Below are 16,859 nucleotides of genomic sequence, written 5' to 3' on the forward strand. Positions count from 1 at the left end.
TAAAGCAATTGTACTCCAATAAAGACGAAAAAAACCCCAAAAACCAAAAAACTTCTGAAAGTTGCTTATTGCTTCCTGCAAACAGTCCAGTCCTGAGCATGGCATTCGGGAACCTCTGCGGTTTGACTCAGCCAAGCTTGCCCATCTCAACTGCCACATGCTCCCCAGCCAGGCTCTCTCTGCTCCAGCCACAGCAGGCTTCCCGACACCCTCCGCACGTCTTCCTCTCCCTTGGCACCTCTGCCCAGGCTGCCCCTTCCTCCCCTTCTGCAGAAATCCTTCCCTTCCCTCAGGGTCTAGCTGAAAGCCTCCCTGAACCCACAGGTCGAATGAGGGACTTCATTTCTGTGGGTAGGAAACTGACTGTCTTGGTGTCAATCGGGTGATCATGTGACACACTGACTTCTGCATTGCTTTACCTACAGATTTTGTTTTACTAACACCTCTACTCAGTGCCAGGCGCTGCTCTAAGCATGTTTCATAAGCTCAGCAGTCGTCATAACTACCCTATCCAGTGGCGCATTTTAAAGATGAGGAAACTGAGGCACAGGGACGTTAAATAACTTGGTCGAGATCACAGGGCTAGCAAAGGTACGGCTGGGATTCTAACGGAGCCAGTCTGGCACCAGAGTGCATGGATTTAAGTGCTCTGTAGTGCTGCCTCATGCTGGGTGGTGTAGACAGTACCCTCTGTGGGAGCCCAGAGAGGAGACAAGGGCCTTGGGGAACTGTGGCACCTGCTGAGTTTGGAGTGATGTGACGCCCCTGCCTGCCCAGGTCTCCAGAGGCCAGCTCCCCAGGCGCGCCTATGCCTTCTAACCCCAAGGCTTCCCCCTGGTCCACGGTCCCCTCAGCTCCATCTTCAGGAGCTAGGAGTCTGAGGCCAGACAAGGATGAAGCGAGGGACCAGGACAGGGTCCTTGCACCAGGATGTGGAGCCTCAGTGGGAAGGATGGGAGGGCAGGATGGGCCCTACTCTGCTTTTCCCTGCCGGTGGGACAGTAGGGTGACCACTGGCCACGCCTTCTCTGGCGGGGCTTCTGCTTAGGCAGGGGAGCCGTTCTGCTCTAGGCCTCGGAGAGAGGAGAGAAGAGAAGCATGAGGTTATCTGACCCAGCTCACCAGGCCAGGGGCTGGAGAAGACTGGGGACAGATGCTCAAGGTGGCCAGAATAACAGGCATGCACTTGCCTGGTGCCCCCTGAGAAGCCAGCTCTGGGCTAACAACCCAGGAGTCCCAATGAGCCACCTGGGCTTGCAGGCCCTCCCCCCGCCCTCGGCTTCTGTGACCAGAGGCTCTGCTCTTCCCACTGCGTATGAGTTCCAATCCCCCCTTCATATCGATTTAATGCTCTTGATGTTTATTTAAGTATAAATTGAATCCTTCTCTTGAAGAGTCTCAGAAACTAAGGCTGAAAGAGGAGTTCCAGTTCAAACTTCTTCCCCATTTGGAACAGGTAAAGCCCATCCTTTAGACACGCTCCCACTCAAATTCAGTTGGTGCCAACTTGGCGTTCAACCACCTTGGCTGTCCGCACTCTCCCTGCAGTGGGAGTGAATTCGGGTGTTGACACTTGCTGAGCTGAAGGGAAGACGTGGTCTAGTCACTGTGGGGTTCAGTCCCCTCCAGAGACACCCCCTACCAAGACACTCGTGCGCATGCATGTTAGGACCCTTGGGGCATCAGCTACTCCCTGCAGAAGACCGAGAGTAGAGTAACTCAAGTTGAAGGTTTAAGTGGACCTTTTCTATTGGAGAATCATCAACAATGAAAAATGAGCCTCTGAAAAACGAACAGGAGTCATTTGAAAGTACGGTACTATTAAAAAAATCTGTAGCTTCATTTTTCTCGTATTATAAGAAAGCTCTTCTTTCAGGGTGACTATGGATGGGAAGTGATAGAAGGGGAGAAGAAACAGCATCTTTTGACCATATTTTGTGAACAAGATCTTCTGCTAGGTCTCTTCCACGTTTTATCTCATTTGCTCTCCTGCAGAGCCCTGTGAGGTATATTATATCCCCATTCTACAGATCGGGAAACTCGGGGGAAACCTAGTTCTGAACTACTTTGTCTCATCTTCTGCATATAATTCTGGAAACGCAGCTTATTCCCAGCTAGTGCGGTGAAGTCTCTCTAATTCAGAGCCCTTGGCAATTTGAAATAGAAGCAAAGCTGCCCACGGAATGATTTGCTACTTCAGAAAACGTCCTGCTTTTGGGAGAGTTTCGTTGGTATCCATCCTAAGCTCATAAACAGAGCAAGTGCCCTAGAGGTACAGGTCAGGTGCGCTCAGCCATACGGTCAGACGTGCAAGCACAGACCGCCGAGGCTCCTGCCTCCCCTCCCCACCTGTCAGCTAGCTGGGCTGAGCTGACTCCGTGTACTGAAGGATAATAGAGCTCACCTGCATGCAGAAGACACCCTCAGATTAAGACTTTTCACTCGCTTGGCTTGGTACCAAAGTGGTCCAGATTAATGAGGTTTTGCTGTGCTTTGCCTCTCTGATGTAAAACAAGGCTGCTAGGTAGAAGCACGAAGTGTGAGAGCAGGCAGGGGCCTTGGAAATTGCTTTGTCTCAGATGCCAAAAGGTAGCACATGTGCTACGTCCTCCTTATTGCTCCCCAGCAGACATCACTAATCCATTGCAGCACACTCTCTCCTGGGTATGCCTCAGAATCCTTCTCCACACAGTGCCCCTGGCAGCCGTGACCAATTGATCAGAATGGGCGGGAGGTGAAATCTACTTGCCAGCCCTGACCTAGCCCAGTCGCCTCATGGGAACAGAGGTGGAACACAAGCTGAGAGATGCCAAATGGCTGACGGAGCCAGGAATTGGGACCTCTTCTAACCGTTTTGCCTTTGAAGCTGTTTCCTGCCTCATCCCTGTCCCCTTCCCACTGAAGGTAGAACTGAAGTTGGGGTCGCTTGGCAGATGTTAGGGGGTACATAGGGAGAAGGAGACTGATATGAGTGACAGTTTTTAGGATCCCCATAGGCATAGGGGCTGTGCCTATGCCATAAACAATTTTGGCTTAAACGACCATCGTATTAAATTCCAGCTAGGATCACAGGGCGATGGGGCAGGAGAGGCAAAAGGTAGGCCCCCGAGTAAGCCTGTTCCATAGTCCCAGGTCTACCACTAATGCAAGAAATGTGACCCTGACAAATGCTTCAGGCAAATGCCATTTTATTTGAAATATGCTACAAATCCTGGGTGGTGAATGGTGCCTTTTGCGAAGTGAAGCATCGTTTTGAGAATCTGTCTTGAGACAGCCAGGCCTCACTGGAGAAGGGACTGGGAACCGACATTGACTGTGAGACTCCAGACTGGGCTACCCAAGCTCAAGTCTTAAACGATTTTCCATCTGTACCAACAGACCCTCATACCCGTGCTTTTCACTTCTGCGAGGGAAGGACGCCCGCATTGTTTTCTCATTTATTGGGAGAAAGAGAGGTCCTGAGAAGTCAAACCACTCACCATGAGGCCCCCAGCTAGTAATAAAGGGCTGAGCTGCCCCTGCCTTTGAACCAGTGCTGGGACCACCAGAGGGAGAGCAGGAAAAATGGAGCTGCCCTTGACCGCCTTCTTGCAGCATCTCTGCTGTAGAGTGAGCTCAGGGGGAGTGATCACTTTCCTCATCCCCTCCCTGCAGCTAAGCCAGGGCTTCTGACTCCCCATCCAGTGCTCTGTCCTCCCACCTATGTTGCTATTTCCCGTCCCAACACTGAACCTTAATCTGGGGTCATGCCCCACATCTAGAATGAGAATAAGGGCTAATGTTTATTGAACACTTACGATGTGCTGGCACAGGACCAAGCGGCTTTGCATGAATCAGTTCATGGACTCCTCACAGCCCCCTTATGCAGTAGGTACTATCATGACGCCCATTTTGCAGATGGGGAGACTGAGGCATAGAGAGGTGGGCGACTTGCCTGAGGCCCCACAGCTAGCAGAAGAGGCAGGATTTGAACCCTGCCGTCTGACTCCAGGGGCCCTGCTCTTAACCACAGACACGGCCTCCTGAGCTGCCACCTCTTCACTTTCCCTTTTAGTCATTCGACAATCACTTCTTGAGCACCTACTATATGCCAGGTCCTTTGAATCAAGGACACAGCCTCTGTCCTCAAAGCCCAGCTCATGCTTGAAGACTTGCCAAGGAAGCATCGAGTCACAGCTGAAGCTCCTGTTCAGCCCCCTCCCCTTCCTCTCCCACCCGTCCGCCCACCGCATAGCACTCGGGACTCAGCTGAACGTACAGCCTCTGCACAATGACTGTCAAACTCGATTCTCGTCCAGGCTTCAGTTTCTTAAAGAAAAACCCCATCTCTGGCCTCCCACAGCGCCTTGCCCTCGATGCCCATTTTGTGCTGCAGCTGACCCAGGCCCGGGGGAAGAAGACCCAGTTACAAAGCACAAAGGAAGCCCCCGTGCTCATTATTCAGACCTTCAGACCCTCTCCCTTGCAATGGGTGTCTCTCCTGGGCAATTTCGCCACCGGCATCTGTGGTATGACTCCTCTCATGTTCACTGGGCCAGGTTTTGGTCACTGGAGAATGTGGTCCTACCAAAGGAGCCCAGCGCCCTTGGGGAAGCCATGCTCACCGTCCTCCCACAGTCTGGGGGTTCGGGGAATCCTGCGGCAGCATCCCCCCACCCCAACCCGGTGCCTTTCCTTCTGGTCTGTGTGGTCGGGATCCCGGGCAAGTCTCTTGAAAGTGCGACTCACTGGCAACTCTTTTGGTGGTCCTAGTATGGGGGAGAGCTCCCTCGAGCCTCTGGTCAGAGCCCCTACCGTGCTTGGAGAGTTGCCCACCCCTTCACACAGATCAGGTGTTTGGGGTCACAAGTGCGATGTGTGGACGTCTGTCATAAGCTCAGGTACAGTTGGCCAATGGACAACAGGTCTGAGGATAGACCGTCTCAGCCAGTAGCTTCTAAACTGTTTTAAGGCAGCACCCTGCCCCATAAAACAGGCAGCGTCGAGAGTGTGTGTGTGAGCTCACAAGTTCCCCTCATTCACGCTCCCTAAACTCTCTCCCTCATCCTCCGGCCCCTCCGGGATTCTTAGTCATCACAGAACAGCCTGTAAAACACTACCCTGGGCCTTTCCTGGTGGCGCAGTGGTTGGGAGTCCGCCTGCCGATGCAGGGGACACGGGTTCGTGCCCTGGTCCGGGAAGACCCCACATGCCGCGGAACAGCTGGGCCCGTGAGCCATGGCCGCTGGGCCTGCGCGTCCAGAGCCTGTGCTCCGCAACGGGAGAGGCCACAGCAGTGAGAGGCCCGGGTACCACAAAAACAAACAAACAAACAAACAAAACTACCCTGTCAAAACCCCTCCCCACTTCAACATTTCCCATCCATGCTTCTCCAACCTGTGGTTGAATTCTGCCAGCGACAGGGAACTCACTACCTCTAACGGACGTCGATTTTACCGTTGCCAACCTCTTGTTAGGAATTTCTCCTTAGGCTGAGTCGATAGCTGCCCTCTTGCCAGTGACAGCCGTTCAAAGGTGCAAAGGTGGCGTTCTCGCCTCCTTTTACTCATGTCTCCTCAGGGCTATGGTTTACAAACTGGTGTGAGCCTGGTAGTTCCCTCTCTAGTCCAAGCATATGTCCCTAACCCTGGTTACCGGGTTAGAGAACAATTCCCAGCATGAACCCTCCGGATGGGGAGCCTGAGTTGTTGTCATCTGAGCAAAGAGAGGTCGGCACAGCCACCTGCATTCTCCCTTTGCTTCTGGGGAGGGACGGGCAGGGACCCAGTGAATTCCAAGGGATTCACACCTGGATTCTCTGCACTGTGCACTGTTTCCAGCTGCATCTGGAGGGAAACCGTTTCAGGGGCGCAAAAGCTCAGCCGCCCCTGCCCCTTCCATTCATCTCCCTTCCCTTCCTGAAATCCAGCTGAGGCCCCGACCTCCGCCAAACACACGGGTCACTCACCAGTCCCATATTGCTTACATCCTGGGAATCTTTTTACACTTTGAGAGCAGACAGTGCGTCAAGACCTACAAAGAAGAGATACTCAATATTAAAGGCAGAACAAAGCAAATGGGGGTTCAACTCTCATTTCTAGAAGGATTAAGGTGCTAGGATCCTGGGATGGAGATGGGGAGGAGAAAGAAACAGGAAATGGTCAGGACCGGGGTGCTCGCTGAACTGCCCTCAAGAATCTCAGGGCTTTGGGACGATGCTGAGAAGAAAAAAAAAAAAGAGAGACCCTTACTCTGGGTGAGTCAGCAGCTTTTTGAGAAGCAGGCCTTTTAGAAGAGCGAAACTAAAAGCCAAATCTGCTGGGTGGGGCTGGGGAGGCGTCTCTTGAACCCCACTCCGGGTTTCCTTGAGTCTTTGGTGTCCGTTCCTAGCAGCAGCGGGGGTTCACGGCTCCACGTTGGTGAGGGTGGAGGGGAAAAGCTCTGCACGCAAGGCCTCAAGTCCGAAAGATACAGCAGTCCTGAAAACAAAAGCCCCCGACGTGGATTTCCATCCTGGGAGACTACCGCCAGGCGAGCCCTGTGCGCTTTGAAAATTCCTCAGGAGAGCGGTAGCCGGAGGAACATGCGTGCGCCCGGCTCGGAGGACGCGTCCCCTGCATGGCAAGTCGAGGCCTGAGCTCTAGAGGTTTCTGCAGCCCGGCAGAGGCCCACCTGCCACGCACACGTGAGCGTGGACAGCCTGCTGATGAGTGGCTGCTGGGGCCACGCTTCTCCTCCCTCCCCACGCCCTGCCCACCTTTAAAGCCAGACTTGTTTTTTCTTGTGGCCCTCAGAATTCTGAGGGGAGCAGAGGTTTCTCTATTCACCTATCGCTGTTCTCAAAGGAGCACCCTTTGCGGGGAAAGTCTTCATGGCAAGTTTCTACTGACTGAGTACATACTATATGGCAGGCGCTTCATACCCCGGATCCATAGTCAAAACTGAAATCGCATCACCTGGGAGCTTGCTGGAAGGGGCGGTTCTCGAGCCCCACTCAGCCCTACAGAATCAGAACCTGCTTTTCAACAAGCTCCTCAGGTGATTCCTGGGCACATTGAAGTCTGCAAAGTGTGTATTTCTAATCCTCTTAATCAGAGAAGGAAAGAAGGAAGTCAGGAAGTTGTAGCCCATTCCCAAGGTGAAGAAATAGGTTCAAGAAACCACAGCTTGGCTATTATGATTTTAGAGCTGCTGCGTGGTAGAGCTCATTAAACCCGTGTTCCTGTGATTCCGGAATCGGTGTTCCTTTCCTCTGCACGATTTTGGGGAAGCAAGATGAGAGGCTGATGGGACAGGCGGGCCTGGCTTGGTGGGAGGGGCCTGGGGAAGAGCAGTGGGCCAGGGGTCGGCTGATGACCTCAGGCTTGGAGGCGGAGGCTGCCGGGTGAGCACTCAGAGAGAGGCATCAGATACTGTGGACGCAGGGGCTCCACAGAGGCCGTCGGATACCAGCAAAATTTCCCGAAGCTCATTCAAGCTTCTGCATTGAATCCCAGTGATTAATTTATTTTGTTTGATTCCAGTTTAGCTGCATTTGCCCTCTGCCCTTAGAACTAGCCATACAGCAGGAGAAGGTACCCTAGGAGGCAAGCTAAACTGAGCGTCCCAGCACTGATCTGCAGGAAGGACAATACTCTCTAAAGCCCCTTATAGTTTAGAGAGAACTTTTCATCCACCAGCTAATCTGCTCTTTCAAAGAACTTGGGGAGGGTCACTAGTGCTACTCTGCAGTTGAGGAAACTGAGGCACAGAGAGGTTAAGTGATTCTCCTGAGGCCACACAGCTTTCAGGCAGGTTGGGGTTGAGGTCCTCTAAGTCCATGTCCAGAAGTGTGAGCTCAGCTGCTTCTGATGGGGAAAGCGATCACATCACAGGTTTATGATGCCCTTGCTTAGTGTCACCCACTCCATATGTCTTGCTTTACCTTCTGCTCACTGAACGGGTTTACTGAATAGACTCATGAACCAAGAGGAGAACAGTCTACGCCTCACACAGGGTGTGTGACTGGTACCTTACTTGATGTAAACTGGCCAGTGGGCATTCTTGGTTTATCAGTTAGTCATGTATTCCATTATGTAATGTTTGATCTGCTGCACTTGCTTCCATGAGGAAGATTAGTGTATATAAGGTATAGAGGGATCGATAAAACCTGGAGTTTGCACTGGTTCATAGGCAAATGTTCCCAGCACATTCATATTGTGCACCACCAAGTGCGGGTGGCTGGATGCAAGGTACACACAGCTGAGTAGAACAAGCCACGGGGGACTCCGCCCTCCCAGCTCCTCCTCTGGGCTCCAGTGGTCACGTGCTCTGTCTTAGCCACTCCTGTTGCTCGGTTCTTCCTGGTCTTTGTGCAAAGGCCATGGGCTAGAGAAGCCATCTGTCCCTGCTACACTCTGGCAGAGCCTGAAACTGCTCTTCCACGGGGAACTCCTGATAAAGATGATCTGACCCCTTCTGTCTCTAAACCCATCAGCCTCCAGCCTTCTCTAGCCCCTTCCATCAAGTTTTACCCCTTTTAAAAATAATATATTGTCCTATAAGTTACTCAGGTCCTAAAGTTATTGCTATATTTGTTTTCACCCAAATTTTTTAATATAAATTTATTTGTTTTATTTATTTTATTTTTGGCTGCGTTGGGTCTTTGTTGCTGCGCGCGGGCTTTCTCTAGTTGCGGCGAGCGGGGGCTACTCTTCGCTGCGGAGCGCAGGCTTCTCATGGCGGTGGCTTCTCTCGTTGTGGAGCACGGGCTCTAGGCGCGTGGGCTTCAGTAGTTGCGGCATGCGGGCTCAGTAGTTGTGGCTCGCAGGCTCTAGAGTGCAGGCTCAGTAGTTGTGGTGCACGGGCTTAGTTGCTCCACGGCATGTGGGATCTTCCCGGACTAGGGATCGAACCCATGTCCCCTGCATTGGCAGGCGGATTGTCAACCACTGCGCCACCAGGGAAGCCCCTCATCCAAAATGTATCATGCCCTTTGAACTCTGCTTGGTATCACCACTTGGATTGTGCTTCATTACAGAGTCACACGAATCGTGAATGCTCTGCTACAGCCCAATTGTCCCCAAAGCGCTGTGATTTTTGAATTTTTCAGAGTACAGGGTTTTACAGGCACGCATATATCATTTTAGAGCAGAAATGCCTGCATAAAGGAAGTTATATTACAGGTACTAATAATCTATATATAACCAATATATAATATATAGTTTTTAAATATTGAACATGTCACTATTATTAAATGTTGGATATTTTAAATATCTGATGAACAACCATTTATTGACTATCCATATATACCTGATTCTGTGCTAAGCACCACATGGCCATAAATAAATAAATACATACATACATACGTAAATAAGACCCAATCCCTACCCTTAGGAAACTCACGGTATAAAAAAGGAGAAAGATACGTAATAAACTGAATGTGAGGAAGGACAATGTACATAGAGGTGGGACAGGTGGGAGCAGTTAATGAACACCCCATTTGTCTCAGGAGAAAGCCACACTCCTTACCGCAGGGTCTTGGAGCCTGTGAGGTCTGCCCCCTGCTCATTGCTCCCCGCTCCCTTTGCCCCACTGTGTTCTGGGCTCACGGATGCCTAAGCTTCTTGAACCCACTACGCCCCCTGCAGCCATATGGCTATGCTATCTTAGACCCTCTCTCTTCAATGCTCTGTTCTCCCTCTTCCCCAAATTAACCCCGAGTTACCCTGTAGGACCCAGGGTGGTAACACATACAAAACGCTGAGAATCATGTAATCAGGCGTGATAGCTACTATTATTATTGATAATACTTATTATCACCCTCAGCTGACTGGGTGCTTCTTGAGCACAGAGGCGTGGAGTGGGGCTTGGCTGGGGCCGCACCGTGAAGTCTTCTCAGAGCTGGGGAGTCTCAATGGATCTGTTACATCTTCCCCATTTATCCTGGAGCTCAGCTCTGCAGCATCACCCACTAGACACTGGATCCTTCCTAACCAGCATGGGGGGAAGAGCATAGGTCTTGGAGACAGGACGTCTGAGTCTGGTCCTGGTTCTGGTCCTGGTTCTTTCACACGCTTGTGCTGTGCCCTGACGCCAAGCACCTCCCTCCCGGGGACCTTGGTTTTCTTAGCAGCCAAGTGGGGCTCTAAACAGAACCTGCTTCCTTGGGTTGCATGGGGGATCCAAGGCCACGGTGCCGACCGCAGTTCCTGCACGTGGAAATGGCAGCTTTCATCGCGAGCAGTATAAATGAAGTAAAGGGCTTTTCACTGTCCTTCAAGCTCTTAATGGGCACACATTTCCAGTCTTCCCGGCTCAGAACTCCTTCCCCCAGAAAATGGTCACGCGGCGCGAAATCCCAATGAGGAAAAATCTGCCTGTAGGATTTTCCCTACAGGTCCCTCCTATTCCCTTTTGGCCTAGTTTAAACCTACCAGATGGCAAGACAACTGCAGGGGGAAAAAGAGGAACGGTGATTTAACGGTCTGTAGAAGAAGAAAAACACCCTTCCCCAGGGTCACCCCCTCTCACGTAGTTTATTCCAGTCCATTTTTTCACTCGGCAAACGTTTAGCAGATGAGTGAGAAATTCTAGTAAACAGGTCATGATGTCCCGAGGTGATGGCCTCATATGGAGGAGAGGGTGAGGAACCCATGGAGGACACTGCTAGGGAGTGACTGACTCAGGCCAGGGCCAGTGCAGACTGGATACAAGAGAGGAAGGTCAACTTCAAAGAAGGTGGAAAACTACAGGCCACTTCTGTGCAGCCATCATTCTGCCAGCCAGAAGTGCAGCCTTAAGTTGCCTGTCTTTGCTCCAGAAAATGTTCCACTTTGGACACCAACAACAGTCTTTAATTCACAAGAGCGAGCAGCGAGTGACGGGTACAAAGGCCACCCCTTCCCGAGTGCTTGCTCTGCGCCAGATGTTGAGCTGGGCCCTCCACATGGCTTGTCTGTCCTTCCCGCAGCAAGTCTGACGAGCACGTATCCTTATACCCCTTTTACAGACAACAGACCTCAACCTTAGAACCTTAGAGTGATTAAGTACATTGCCACGTGTCATAAGCGTAAAATGTCCAGCACTGAGGTTTGAGCTCAGGCCTGATTGAGTGCAGTCTTTCCATTCCCGCTCCCACCCCCACCCCGCTGCCTCTTAAACTTTGGCTCCATGACTTGAGCTGCTGACAAACTGGGCCACCTCTCCCATCACCCCCAACCTGGTCTTCCACTGAGACGCCGCCAGGAGCACGGAGGAAGCTGAGTTCATAACCTCCCCAACGTGTGAGGGCGCAGAACGACACCTTGAACGTTCACCAGGACACTGAATTCTACTCTAGAATTGATCTGTATTTGCTCCCAAATATTTCCCCCTGAAAACTGTCAAGTACAATCAGCACTCCACAAAGATGTGCCCAGCACCGGGCAGGGCAGTGTCTGATTTGCTCACTGCTGTCTCTTCATTCCTCCGATAACTGTGGGGCACTGACTATGGGCCAGTGCTGGGGACATAAGGTGAGCCCTGCCCTTGCAGTTGGGTTGGATAAGAGACTCCAGTGGCGTGATGGTGCTACCTGAAGGACATGCAATGGTGGCGAGATCGCCAGGAGAGGCACGTGAGGATATGGCAGATGAGGTGGCGGGGGGGGGGGGGGGGGGCGGCGCGCCGGGGCGGGGAGCTGGACCTGAAAGGCAGGCAGCAGCAAACCTCGCCAAGAGGGGAAGGAAGAATCGAGAAAGCCAGAGAGAGCGTGTATGGGGCCGAGGGGGAGGAGGCATACTGGTCACCAAGCAATGGAAGCTGGCTGGGGTGGCCACAGCCAAGCAGGGCAGAGAAAGAGCAAGCACCAGCTCTTCCAGGGAGTTGCTGGCCTTTAAGAAGCTGGGTCTTTATCCCTGTGAGTGACGGGAAGTCACCAAAAGAGTTGGATTCTCAGTGTCTGCAGTTCTCCACACGTGGTGGCCCTCAGTAGTATTTGTTGAACGGAGGGTGGAATCTTATTTACCCCTGGCCCCATCAGGTCCTCCAGCAATCTGAGAAGCACCGCCTGGGACTCTGCCATCTCTACAAAGGGCAACCACGGGACAATCTGATTTGTGTAGGGAAAAATTCTCCCCGGGCACCTGGCCTGAGCCTCCTTCTGTCAGGCCTCGGGGAACCGTGGCTCCGGCGTGGCTGCTGGCAGATGTGCGGGGATGAATACACCTTTGATTACAGCTCATGTTTCCGAGGGAAAGACACAGCTCCCTGGAGATTGGGAGTCTATGAAAATGAACCCTTGCAAAAGAGATGTAAGTGAGCTGGAAATACAAGTCCTCTGGGCGGGTGGTGGTTTCTTTCTTTAAAGTAAACAATAGCAGAGAGGACCAGCCTGGACCAGAAGCAGGTTTTTTGTAATCCCGAACGGGCGGGACTCAAAGGCAAGTGGCAGGAGGTGGTTAAAGGGACTGGTCTGCGAGAAAGTGGTACCTGCTTAGGATATGCGGATGTGATCTCCGAGAATGGGTGTCTTTGCTCCCCTCCTTGGTGGGGAAACTCAGCCCCTGAGGACATAAATTTAACCCAAATTTCTTTACCCTAGGGAGACTCACAGACCCAGTTTAGAAGATGATTTCTACCATTTAAGAGCTTTGTGTCCACAGACAAATTATTTTCTCTTCTCTGAGCCTTAGTTTTGTCATCCACAAAATGGGAGAAGAGGGGGCTTAGATAATATTATGAAAGTAGGCTGAGGTTTGAACCCAAGCGTGTCTGAATACAATCATTCCATTTTTCCCCACACTTCCTCTTGAACTTGGGACATGTACCCCGACCCCAGCCCCGAATATCTGGCACATAATAGGTTCTTAATGAATGCTGGTTATGCCTCCCTTCTTTCCCATATTTCTTTCCCCACTATGTTGAGTATAAATCAGGGAATCCAGGAGGTGCTTTATAAACCCACGTACATCGGGTCCTCCTATGTGCAATGCAGCAGCTGAGAATACAGAAGGAAAAGGCAGCTAGCTGTGTTTTCTCTCCTCGACTCTTGTTTCGAACCCTTTATTAAATATCTTAAGTATTACTTGCCTTCAGGGTCAAAATACAGTTTCCGGAGATTTCCACTTTGCACTCATAAAGGATTCTCGCTGAAGTCTCTTTCTTCTTAAAATTTTTAAATGTGTGTGTGAGAGAGCATAAAGGTACTGACTCATAGCTGGAAAAACTCTCTCTCGCTAACACATTCCAAATTTGTCGAGTCACATGAATTGAGTAAGAGCACTTAATGTGGCTGTTAGCCCCAAGCTGGCGAGCAGTTACGCCAGAGACGGCTCTTCTCTCCCTCCCCTGCCCCCTGAACCGAGCCAGTGTAGCCGGGGAGGCTCTGCGGACGGCAGTGAATACCCAGTGCAGGTTCTGTGAATGCAAGGATTGGAAAGGATCTGGCAACTACCTAAAGCCAAGCTCGAATTCTGTAAGGCGGTGTAATATTTTTTCAAAAAATCAAATAAAAATTTGCATATTGGATTGCCAGAATCTCACAACTTCACTTATTAAATCAAGTCTATGCTGGGCACGACATCAAGCACTTGACAAACGTGACTCATTTAGTCTTCACAGCCACCCTGTGAGGTAGGGGGTTATGACTTATCCTCATTTTATCAGTGAGGAAACTGAGGCACAAGTGTTAGTAATTTGTCCAAGGCCCCCACCGTGTGTAGATGGTGGAGCTAAGATTCCACCCAGTGCAGCTCTAGAACAGACGCTCTTACACATCTGACCATTCATTCTGAAAGGAAAGAATCCTTTCACATAGAAGAAAGAAAACTCCATTTATTCCACAAATATCTACCCAACACTTAGAATACAAACACCGCAACAGATGTGAAAGAGGAGGCTGGTGATAGGCATGGGCAAAATGGAAGCAATTTGAGTTTGGAATTGTGTAGAGGAGCTATGATGTATGCACAAATAATTACAATACAAGTAAGTAAAAATGGCACCAGCAAGATTATAAAGTGGGATGCATGGGGAAGGCTTGCTTAGGTGATGGCTCTGGCTGGGGTGATCTGGAAGGCTTCCTGGTGGAGGTGTCATTTGAGTTGGATCGAAGGATGTGGAGCATTCAGACAGAAGCTGGCTGGAGGAGGTCCTGCTCACTTATCCCGGTGAGTACAGACAGATGGCTGATGGCCCTGGGAGTTCTCATCTTGGTTCTGACTTGGGACCCACCCACCCCAGGAAAGGCTGAATCTCCATGTCTGGCAGGTGAGGGGCACAGGCAGAGCGGAAGGAGGGAAAGAGGCGTCCAGGAAGGAGAAGATCGGGGAGAGAAGGCAGGACACTGGAGCAAGGCGGGGAGAAGTGCCGCTCTGGCCGAAGCTAGAGCTCCAGTCCCACCTCCAAATGGGCGGGCTCAGATCAGGTCTCTTGCTCTTGGGCCTCAGTTTCTCCCATCTACAGGGAGGAACATGAATGAACTGCCTGAAGAGTCCAGCTGGGCGGAACCTTGGAGAGCTCCCAATTCATCCCATCCATTTGTAGATGAGAGAACCAAGGGCTGGAGAAGCTGGGCTTGTGCAAGTCCTTGGATTTGAATCCAAGTTTGTGGGATGAGGATGCAGGGGTTCCATCTTCCAGTCTAGCTGCGCTTCCCACATCCACACCTCAAGGGGCGTGCCGACCTGTGTCAGAAGTCCAGGAAACTCCAGGCACATTGTGGAAGGGGAGACGTGCCTCAGCTTGTCCACGGGCACCAGGCTCAGACCTCAGCTAGTCCTCTGGCCCCCAGTGTCCCCAGGAAGCTCGGCCATGGTCCCGAGAGTGCAGCCCTGGCCCAGCCCCCCAGCACGGTCTCCTCTCTCTGCCCTGGCTGGCACCTATCCTCAGAGTGCCCCTGCCCCACACTGAGGAAGTTTCCAGGAAACCATGACCAGTTCTCCGCGGCCATGTCTCTCCCTGACAAGACGTACATCTGGTTGTGACTCACAGTGCTGGATTTCTGCCCGGGGCCCTGCCTCTTGAGTGGGGAAACCCGCCCACCCCGCCGTGACAGTGAGGGCTGCTGCCCTTATCAGCTCACGCTGAGGTCATCCACGTGGTGCCTTGGGCTCCCGGCCTGGCATTGCTCTCAGAATCGGCTCAGGCCTGGGCAGTCTCCCAGGGTCCCTCAGACACCAGGCTCGTCGACCAAACTCCCCTCTCCCCCGGGATGCTCGTTTCTCACCCCCCCCACCAAACGCCACATCCTCTTCCTCCGTTGCTGTCCATCTCCCAGAGCTCCAGCCCTCAAGGCGCTGCTCCCCTCTGAGAGCCAGGTTCGTCTAGGCCCTGCTCCCTGGAGGGCTGGGCAGAGGTCCTGTGTCCCCCCAGGGTGGTGGCCTCTGAGGGTGGGACCACATGCAATAGGACCACAGCTATCAGAATGAATACCGTGGGCACTGAGCGTGCCCACCTTCAGGCCTTCGTGATTGCTACTCCCCCGCCTGGAATACTCTGCCCCGAGGCTTTGAATGGCCCTCAGCTTCTTGTCAAAGTCACCTCCCCAGTGAGGCCTTTCCTCCCTTGCTGCTTTTTACTTCCTTACGGCCCATGTCCCATTCTCAAATGACGGACGTGTTTGCTATCTGATCACATAATTCCTTGTTTATTATCCGGCTCTTCAAGGAAGAATGAGAACAAGGGATCTGCTCTGTCCTACTCACCACCGGCTCCCCAGCACCCAGCAGAGAGCCTAGCATGGAGGATGTGCTCAGTAACTGTTTCTCCAGGGCGGTCGTGAATTCTGCTGGGCGTGGTGGATGTGCGTGGATCTTGCTTAACCCTCATACAAACCCTGGGTGGTTGGTGTGAGGAGTGCAAGGCTCCTTTCACAGTGAGGAGTGCAAGGCTCAGAGAAGTTGGGTAGGTTGTCTAAGGTCACCTGGTCAGTAAGCGGTAGAGCTAAGTACCAAACTTGAATTTGCCTGATATGAAAGCTCGTGCTTTTGACAACTGGGCTCTGCTGTTTGCCTTCAATGTTTTCAGAATCCCCATAGTGAGGACACAGGAAAGACTTGTGGATTGAATAATCTGGAATGCCATGTGTTATGGACTGAATATTCGTCCTCCGCTCCCCAAATTTATATGTTGGAGCCTTAACCCCCAGTATGACTGTATTTGGAGGTGGGACCTCTAAGGGAGGTTAAATGAGGTCATAACAATGGGGCCCTGACCCCATATAATTAGTGTCCTTATAAGAAGAGACAGCAGAGAGCTTGTTCTCTCCGAGTGCACACACCGAGGAAAGGCCATGTGAGGACACAGCAAGAAGGTGGCCATTTGCAAGTGAGGAAGAGAGTCATCACCAGAAACAGAATTGGCTGGAACCTTGACCTTGGACTTCCAACCTCCAGAAACTGTAAGAAAACAAATTTCTGCTGTTTAAGCCACCCAATCTATGGTATTTTGTTATGGCAGCTTGAGCAGACTAATTAATACACCATGTTTTACGGAAGCCAAATTGCCAGGTCTAGGAAGGTAAGTTCTTCCTTCTTTCCTCCCCTCCTTCCCTCCCTCCCTCATTTAAGTAGTGACAATGGAGAGAAGCACACGAATCCCGAGGAGCTCCCAAGAGTCTCAGACTGGTGGCCCATGGTTCAAACACCAGCCACAAAGTTGTTTCGTTGGGCTGGCGTGTGTTTTAAAAAAAACCCACAAGGAATCAGAATGCTCTTAGGCGGGGCACACATTGTCCGGTGCTTCCACAAGCCACACTGCTCCCTGCTGTCCTTTGTCCCTCTATCTGAGGGCTATGTTAGGTGCCGGTGACACCGGGCGAGCTGTGCCGCAATGGGGTGTGGTTCAGGGTGCCCTGGGGCAGAGTGACGCTGGGCAGGGAGGAGGGCATGGGAGATGGTGGGTCAGAGGAGGCTGCGTGG

The 16,859-nt window shown here is 51.8% G+C and overlaps 1 protein-coding gene across 5 annotated transcripts in view; it reads right to left on the reverse strand.

The window, feature by feature from the left end:
* Window positions 1-16,859, reverse strand: part of ZHX2 (zinc fingers and homeoboxes 2) — a 174,330-nt gene that overhangs the window by 92,272 nt on the left and 65,199 nt on the right. For 2 of the 5 annotated variants that reach the window (XM_022553985.3, XM_022553984.3), the window contains one exon: window positions 5,948-6,012. The exons of 2 other annotated variants lie outside the window; for them this stretch is intronic. The gene's annotated coding sequence lies outside the window, so the exon portion shown is untranslated. Of the gene's footprint in view, window positions 1-5,947; window positions 6,013-6,230; window positions 11,598-16,859 lie in introns of those variants that run through there. One more of the 5 variants, XM_022553986.3, reaches the window with a different exon arrangement.

This window comes from Delphinapterus leucas, chromosome 17 (assembly GCF_059928025.1).
Source record: "Delphinapterus leucas isolate spDelLeu-1000000601 "Yukka" chromosome 17, BTC_Dleu_Yukka2, whole genome shotgun sequence".
Classification (NCBI taxonomy): Eukaryota; Metazoa; Chordata; class Mammalia; order Artiodactyla; family Monodontidae; genus Delphinapterus; species Delphinapterus leucas.